Source organism: Camellia sinensis, chromosome 10 (assembly GCF_055761805.1).
Source record: "Camellia sinensis isolate YWXY chromosome 10, ASM5576180v1, whole genome shotgun sequence".
Lineage (NCBI taxonomy): Eukaryota > Viridiplantae > Streptophyta > Magnoliopsida > Ericales > Theaceae > Camellia > Camellia sinensis.
Window position 1 is genome coordinate 73699581 of NC_138970.1, and position 9678 is coordinate 73709258.

A 9678-nucleotide genomic window follows, 5' to 3' on the forward strand; every position below is an offset into this window, starting at 1 on the left:
CTTTTCATCAACAAACCGGTCATGACACCGACAGTTACGTCCGTCTCCGCCACGAGATACAAAATCTGATTGACAATAAGGTCATCGTTGCATCAACCTCTGCAAAGTCTATCGGCACTTGATCAGTGAACTTGTGGGGGATAATGTGATGTGATCAGGGGATGAACCACCTGCGGGCGGCACTCAGTTTACTCGAGATGTGGCGTATGACACGCACTGTTTTGAGCATTTGTGAATGCTGGTTTTTGTACTTTTTGACTCGAGTATTGAGTCAGTTTTGCTATGTCGTTTAGAGTCTGTCCTGTTGTATAGAGTCAGTCTTTTCATATTGAGTCAATCGGGTCTGTCTTGTTATATTGAATCAGTCCTGTTTTGTTAGAGTCGGGTGATTTCGGGGGTGTTACCTCGGACATCATTTGCTTGTTTTGTGTTTGTCTTTTTTTGCTTTCTTTTGAGTCTGTTTCTGCCTTGGAGCCAGTTACGCCAACAGATTTGAATGGAACAACAGTGATTTTCACACTCTTGTGTTTGCTTCTGCCGTGTGCCAGTTGTGCCAGAAATTCTAAACAAGATGGTAGTATTTGACTAGAGGCTGTGTCTTGAGGGTGATCAGAAGGGAATTTGGAAATCAAAAATTTCATCATTTCCTCAGAAGGTGAATTTCGCAAACTTTCATTTAATTAAAAAAAAAAGTGATATAACTTGTTTAAACACTTCCTTTATTGCTTTTTCATAGCTGTTTTTATCGCTTTAAAAGAAAGGCTACACCACCCACATATCTGTTATAATTTTCTTTTATAATTGTTTTACCGCTTTAAAGGGACGGCACCACCCACATATCTATTGTAATTTATTACTTTACATAAATTATTGTAATTTATCACTTTAAATGGTCGGTCGAAACCACCTAAGTTGTTAGAGATGTGACCTCGTTGGATAGATAGTAACTGACGGATGAATAGCACTCTCGTCAAATGAGTTTTCCCGAGCGAAACTGTAACACCCTGAAATAAATGTCATAAATTGCCCCCCAACAACATATGTACAACGACATAAACAAAATAGCAATCTTTCATTAATCAGGGTTAATTAACAAAAGTGACACATGCGATATACATTCATAAGTTTTATCCTAAACCTATAGCATATGATACCAACTTAAAGATAAACAAAATAAATGTCCGAGGGGCTTACATCTTTTCCAAGACTATGCTTGGTTACAACAAAATAGGGAGTCTTAAGCCCCATACATATAAAGCCCTAGGCTTATACAAATATTAGATACAAAACAACAAAACATGGCCTTCATCTTTCAGGTCCTCCTAAGCTAAGTCCTTAGAGGAGGCATGTCACCAGCACTTGAAAATGGTTTCCTAAGTAGGATGAGCCAAAGCTTGGCAGAAACAATCATGAGCTTTAAGTCTTCTAACGGAAAGAAGCATCAAACAAAGAGTTATTTTGGGCATGAGAGAGACACCATGCCGTTAGTAATAAATCCCCAAAAGGGATTAAACCATTAAGCACAATATCTCAATCCCAAGCTTAAACAAGCAATTGGTTTGAAACAACTTTCAAGACAACCAAAAGAGCCAAGAAATGAAAAAAGTGTATAGGTAATTAGAGATGGGCACAAGTATAGGAGAGTAAGAAATAAATGCTATTAACTCAAATAGATTGGTGGTTAAGGCCTAAACCACCAAACATATGAGGACTATTACACTACAAGCATACTACACAAAGCATGAATGGAACAAACACACTAAAACAGTCCTAAAGTAAGAAAAATCAATGCTAGAAATGAAGTAAAGAGAGCTAAAAGAGTAAGCTATAACATGGAGCAAGTTAAGCTAGTAAACAAGCACAAGGAGAGGAGGCTACCCCCCTCCATTTTTGCGACTTCAAAACATGGTTTTAGCCTCTGAAAAACCTTTAAGATTCAGTAGTAAAAATCTCAAAAAAAAAAAAAAAAAAAGACTTGACAAGAAGGTGGGAAACACAAGGGCAAAGGCCTAAGAAGTTAGGTGCAAGGAAGGGTGATCCACCCCTTGACCCTTAATAGCCTTAAACCACAAGTTTTAGCCTAAAAAAACAGAATAAAAAAGTCCAAAAAATGGCAAAAAAAAAAAAAGTCCAAAAACAATTGGAAAATGGCAAATAAAATAAGGAAATAAACCAAGAATTATACCTCTTGAAGAAGGATACCCTTTTAAGTGACAAACCAACACTTACACACTCTCAAGAGCTAAAAGTAAACTCAAAAATACCTCAGCACAAATACCACAAGGTTTAGTTTAGAGTGTATAAGCAAAGGCTTAAGAACTTGCAAGAGAGAGAATTGTAGAGAGAGAAATATTTTGCTCCAAAATTTTCTAACCCTCAAAATGGAAGAGAAGTTCTCCTATTTATAGAAAAACATGAGACTTCCTCAGAAATATCTGTACATACACACATGTGGATTGGTGTATGTATCTGTGGAAACAGCTGGCACAGCTGACAAAAAGATTTGAAAAAAACAAACAAGTGGCTGGCAGGCCATTAATGGTGGACGACTAGCCACACTAGTGGCCGACAATCCCTATTAATGGCCGGCAATCCACATTAGTGGGTCTGCAGGTCCTAGGTTATAAATATTAACAAAGATATAAGTATGATACACATGTTCAACTACCGAATGACAAATCTTTTACGACATTTTTCCCAAAACCATGTTATGTCGAACTTACATCTCAATCCATTAGTTATACCTACTTCATTCAGTCAACCAAATAGAGGATACACCCCGTGGGCCTCCTGCCAACATAATTATCAAACAAAATACATTCATTTGCCATTTTATGAAAATTTCGTCCACGGGAATCGTCACCTATGTATACACGTGATTTTCGAGACTTTCACCCTGGACACATAAGCCAACTTAGTTTAATGGAGTCCATCCCATTTCTTCTCCTAAACATAGAGTACATTCCCTTTCTTCTCTCAAATTCCATACATGTACAATGTATATAAATTATAATCATATTCAATGATAATGGCTAAGAGATTTGTTTCAATTTACCTAATCCACATGCAATTTCTACAACAATCTTGGTTATCCTCCACCGATAGCCCAAAACAGATATTTTTAAACAGATATACAATCTTTATTACAGATAAATTGTCCAAGTTTCCATAGGTGCGAGATAATACATATCGAATTCCACCATTTGTATAAACATCCATCCAATTTCATATTCTTAATACCAATTTCATTATTTATACAAAATAATTATTCAAGACATTTTAGGGCAAAACCTTAATTTTTCCCAATCTCATTCCAAACACCAAAATCAATTATTTTAACACAACACAAGCTCATCTCTACTCTCATAACCATTTCCAATACGTTAATTCGAAAACTCCTCTTTTGATTTTAACCCAAACCCTAGGTTTGTTCCAAATCACAACAAGTCTCAACATTTCTTACTCATTAACAAATAACCAAGTTAAAACTCATAGAAGAGTATAGAAAGTCCATACCTTAAGCTTAGAAGACCAAGGAAGCAAGGGAGAAACTTCAAAAACGTCGAAACCAAGCTTTATTCGGATCAAGACGGAGCTCTAGGAATGTTCTATCTTTTTCTCAAAGGCACTAGGGTGGAGAACCCAACGGATCTTGGTGAAGTAGTAGAGAGAATATGAGTTTTAGAGAGAGAAACTCAAGATCTAGGGTTTTGGAAAGTTTTAGAGAAAGAAAGAAATAGAAAAGTGAAGTAAAATGTGGCTGTTACGAACTGATATACGTGTAGTCTGCTCGAGCGCAAGAGTTGTCGCTCGAGCGTCAGACAAAATAAGTTGTTCCACTCGAGCGCAAGAAGTGATGTTTAAGCGTAGAATACACACATCTAGTAGTTTTGCAGACAGAAGAATATCACTCGAGCGCAAGGATGGCCACTCAAGCCCACACCCGCTCAAGCGTAGGAAACGCCGCTTGAGCGTAGAATATACACTCCCAATAGTTTTGTAGACCTGCAAAAGTACTGAGAGTTTGCAAAGCCTGTTCGAGCGCAAGAAGTGCCGCTCGAATGGAGGAGTAAAAATCTAGGCAACAAAAGTTTGGAAACTAAGTAACCAACCTTTCCTAAACGCAACCATAATAATCCAATAGCCAATTTTAAGGAGCTGCATGGGAAGTAAAATATATACAACAACATGGAACCAAGAAACCCGAGTCCAAGATACAAAAAAGGTCGAGTTAAAATCGGAATCGCTATAGAATTAGAACAGTCTCCTAACAACAAACAAAACAATTTCCAATGGGTGTATAGTACTAGTGGATGCATTTTTTATTTTATTATTATTTTTTAATGATTTGTTAGATTCAGCTTGTGTTGTAATAATTTCTCAACCCCCTATCTTTTATTTGGTTTTGTAATTATTAAATGTTGTAATAATTCCCAACCCCCGCTTCTGTCTATCCCCTTCTCTGTATGCCTTCCAACCCTATTTCTTTCTATCCCTTTTATTGACTCGCTTTCCATATCTGTAAATAGCATCATATTTTCTCTTTTATTATATCCATGTTTTGCATTTGATCTATCATCAGTAGGTTTATCATAGATCATACGCACTCTCTTTAATCTTGATCTATAACTCTCCAACATGAAGTCTAGCTTGGGTCACCCGCACATACTCCATCTTGAGCCACATACTCCATTGAGAGGTACCTTGTCGCGGTCTAACTTTGCCATGTGCACCACGAATTTTCTTTGCTCTATCAAGAGTAATCATTAATTTTTCTTACTTTATTGAGAGTTTTCTGTACAAACTCCAGTCCATTAATATCCATACTTTAGGAGAGTCTGCGCTTAGATCGTTTACTATCGACTCTTATACCAGTTGTTAGGGAATTAGAGAGCCCACAAGCGCATAATAACACCGGCCCAATCCCCTAGGAAGAAATTCTAGAGTTCACAAATGCCACATCAAGGCCCAATATATATTATTTGGAATTCATACTCACTTAAAAATTTAAGCCTACAAGTGGAGAGTTTATCTAATGTATATTAAGACCCATTTATTTTATTCTTTATTCAATGTTGAATTTTATCATCACACATGCTCCAACACCATTATGGTTATGGTATGAACATTTAAATATTATATCAATTATTGAGATAAAAAAAATTATGAATCATTATAATTTTATTATGAATTATTGTGGTAAAATTAAGTCTTCCACGACAAATAAATATATACAAGAAGTAAAGATGAGAATAAATTATTCAAATATTTTAAATTTATAAACAAAGGGCGTGTTTGATTCACCGGATTTTGGGGGGGGGGGGACAATCCACTATTTGGATTGTAATCCATTGAAGCTTCTTTATCGGCCGTTTGCTTTTTTTTTTTAGTCTGCCGGACATGGAGTCCGGCTGGACTCCTTATCCCCCATATGGGGGATTCCACTGTCCGGGGGAGGGAGGTGTGAGATAATTTTGGTAGGATTATTTACTGTTTGGATTAGAGGGGTGAGATGACCATTTTGCCCTCATAATATATATTTTGCTTCCTCTGTAATTGTAGGCACAAATCATTATACGAGAAGAGGCAAAACGGCAAAACCCTAGAGGCGATTCATCTGTTTTGTGGCTCAATTTCATCAAATCATTCGATCTCCCATCTACACTCAGGTTTGAAACACTTTCTACAGCTTCCATTTTGTTTGGTATTTATTTTTTATTTCAATTTGGGTTGTTGTTGTGGCTGATTGGTTCAAATTTTATTTTCTCTGTAGTTATTTTTTTTGTTTCTTTCAAGTTTTTTTTTTCCTCTCTTCATCAAACCAGATTTGAGGGATTTTGTTTATGTTATGCCTATTTTGTTGGGTTCTGGGTCTGTATTTGTTGTTGTATTTTTTTTTTTTTTTTTGAGCCTTGAAAAAACAGTAGCAGCTCATTGTTAATTGTTAATGGTTGTTAATGGTGCTGGGTTTGTATAGAAGTTTGTTGCCTTGCCATTATTAGAAGTTGGAACTTATTATTTAACAAAAAACAGAGTATGTGAAGTCGTGTTTTGTTGTAATCTTTGTTGCCTTGCCATTGTTAGCACTTGGAACTTATTTAACAAAAACAGAGCATGTGAAGGACTGATATAGTGCAGCCCCATGCTCCTCCTTAACCCATTTTGATAATTTAATCTATTAAATATATATACTTTTTATAAAATAAGTTAAATTATTCTAATAATTATAACCATTAACAAAGATAAATGAAAAGTATGATTATAAAATATGCTATTTATTTTTTTAAACATAGTTATGGTGGAATTATTTAACTATTTACTTTCTAGTTTGGGTTTGTTTAAGCCAAGAATGCATTGCTCAAGCTTTGCTCAATTATTAAACATTTCTTTTTCTACATATACTTGTCTTGACAAGGCATTCAACTCACCTAATTTTGTTGTTGGAAGTTACCCCAAGATCCCAAAATTTTCTGTGTACTCCATTTTCAATCATCAATCAACTGTATCTGGGTGTGGTAGGTATGAAATTTGGCTAATGCCAACTGAATCTTAAACATTGTGTTTATGAGTTTTTTGCTTCTCAAAGCATGTTGTGTTTGTTGCAAGTTTCCAACAGTTTTCTCCAAACATAGCACCGTCAACCATAGATTAGATACCATCCTCCATTGGGTCTCTTGAAACTTTTTTTCATTGCAAGTTTCCAACAGTTTTTTTTTTTTGTTTTTTTTTGTCTCCAAACATAGCACCATAAATCATAGATTAGCTACCATCCTCCATTGGGTCTCTTGGAACTTTTTTCATTGCAAGTTTCCAATAGTTCCCCCCCTAAACATAGCACCATAAATGATAGATTAGCTACCATCCTCCATTGGGTCTCTTGGAACTTTTTTCATTGCAAATTTCTTCTTAGATTTCAGTAGTCCCCAAATTTAAATAAATGGAAAAAAGTCAACACTCTTTGAATGTGAATGAACTTTGCGTATTTGTGTTCATGTTAGTACTGGTTTAGTTCTGTTTAGCAATGTGATCTTCATTTAAGATCATGGATGGAGTTAACAAATACCTCAAAAAGCAGTATGAGGTGTGCTATTATTAGCTTATGTAGAATAGTTTGATAATGATTGTGAACAACATTTCTGTTTGTGAGGCAAAGTGAATAAATAAATATTACTAGATGAATCACGCACTCTGAAACATGTTTCAAAGGAGGCCTTGGCTTCAATTACCTTTTCCAAGTTTACCTGTCATTGGCATGGCACGTAAAACATAGGGTCGACCCTTGCAATAATTTTTCGGTTATTTTTCTTATTATATGAATTTGAGCATTTTTTTAATGAAATTTTATTTTCTTTCTTTTGATAACTTTCTATTTTAATCTCCCTTTATCTATACAATATCTATTATATAAAGCACATAACTTTTTGAAGTTTTGTCACGTTTTTCTATATTTGAAACTTCTCTTTCAGTGAAAAGTAGATTCTTATATGTTATCTATATGCCTATAGATGTTCCATTCTTTAAATTATTTGTAATTCTAAATGATTTTTGTATGATAATTTATTTTGATAGATGGATGAGAATATCAATGACTTTGACAATGAGAGTAATGATGAGCTTGAATTATACGTAGTACTGCAAGTTGTAATGCAAGAGCTATTTGCCTTATGCACTGTAGCTTTTGTTGTCATTCAAGTTATCTTGAAGAAGTATTTATTTAAGTATCCACATAATCTTATTAGAGAACCCAATTGGTTGCAAGAACAAATGGATCATATTAATTGTTTAGTGAGAGAAAGTGACATAACATGCATTAAACAACTCCGTACGGATCGTCGTTCTTTTATGACTTTGTGCAATATGATTCATACAATTGGTGGGTTAGGACCTTCAAAACATGTCACTTTAGAAGAGGAGGTGGCCTTCTTCCTCTTCATTTTGGCACAACATTTGAAAATACGAAATGTTAAGTTCAATTTCTATAGATCTGGATAGACTGCCAGTCGATATATTAATGATGTGTTAAAGGCTGTGCTACGCCTGCAAGCCAACTTACTTAGCACACCAAACCCTATTACCGAAGCAAACACAGATCCACGGTAGAATTGCTTCCAGGTAAATACATTGTCCACAAATTTGGTAACTTTACATTAGTTTTTTGATTTTCTTTTGTTCTCTATTTTACCCAAAACAAAAAACCATAACTATTACAATAACTATTCAACTGGTTTGTTTAGAATTGTCTTGGAGCACTTGGTGGCACCTATATTAGAGTTCGTGTGCCCGCGATTCATCAAGCAAGGTATAGGACAAGAAAGGGAGATATTGCTACTAATGTTCTAGGAGTTTGCTCCCAACAAATGAATTTCATATATGTGTTGCCGAGGTGGGAAGGGTCAGCGGCCGACTCTAGGGTTTTAAGAGATGCGATCAATCGGCCTAATGGCCTAAGGATTCCAAATGGTAATTTCATGATACTTAATTCGTCCTAAGTTCGTGTATAATAATTGAGTTTAATGCATAACATTCCACACACAGGTTACTATTACCTAGTGGATGCGGGCTATACAAATGGGCAAGGATTCTTAGCACCTTACCGTGGTCAGCGATACCATGTGTCTATTTGGAGAGAAGGGGCAACTCCAAGTAATTACCAAGAATATTTCAACATGAAACATGCACAAGCCAGGAATGTCATAGAAAGGTATTTTGGATTGTTGAAAATGAGATGGACAATACTTCGCAGTGCATCATACTACCCCATTAGAACCCAAAATTGTATTATCACAGTATGTTGCTTGTTACACAATTTCATTCGATGAGAGATGGCAGTTGACCCTATAGAGGATGACGAAGAAAATCAACCGCCAATGGGAGATGATTTCATTGATACTGTTGAGACATCTAATGAATGGACTGTGTGGCGGGATACACTCATTATGCAATTGTACAACGATTGGTTGGCTAGTGGGGGGGGGGGCTGGATGAGAATAGTTTAGTGTTTATTTTCATTACTATTGTGCTCTACTTTGATTTGTTATGAAACCATTTAAATTTTTAATGTGACATTGCTATGTATTTCTATTAATATCTGACAATGTGGATGTTGAATTATTTGATAAGGTATTTTTATTAATATTTGATAATGTAGATGTTGAAAATGTATTTTATTAATATATGACAATTTATTTTATGAGTTATTAATGATTTATTGTAATGTGTATGAAATGTTGAATGCTTACTTTAGGCATGGATAATGGGGTATCCAGTTCTCGTAAGAAAAAGAATGACAAGGTTGATTCGTCAAAACAAAGGCGAATTTGGAGCCCATGTGAAAAGGATGTTCTAATTTCAGCATTAGTGTCCATTGTTAATGAAGGAATGAAAGTTGATAATGCTTTTTAAGGTGGGCTATCTTGCGAGACTGGAAACTAAATTGGCAGATATCTTACCTGGGACAGACTTACAGCAGTCCCCATATTGAATCAAAAATTAAAATATGGAAGAAGCACTATAATTCTGTGTCCGGTATGCTTGCTACTAGTGGGTTTGGATGGAATGGCACCGAAAAAAGAATCGATGTGGAGAGTGATAGTGTATGGGAGGCATATGCTCGGGTAAAGTTACCATGATGTAGACACTTTTTTATTTTATTTTAATTGCTTCATGTTTATGTAACTA

The 9678-nt window shown here is 35.4% G+C and overlaps 1 long non-coding RNA gene across 1 annotated transcript; it reads left to right on the forward strand.

The window, feature by feature from the left end:
• Nucleotides 1-522: 522 nt before the first annotated feature.
• LOC114268553 (uncharacterized) lies at nucleotides 523-9201 on the forward strand. The gene is made up of 4 exons (XR_003631297.2): nucleotides 523-655; nucleotides 5563-5669; nucleotides 8235-8460; nucleotides 8536-9201. It is a non-coding gene; the product is annotated as an uncharacterized LOC114268553 (long non-coding RNA).
• Nucleotides 9202-9678: the final 477 nt, after the last annotated feature.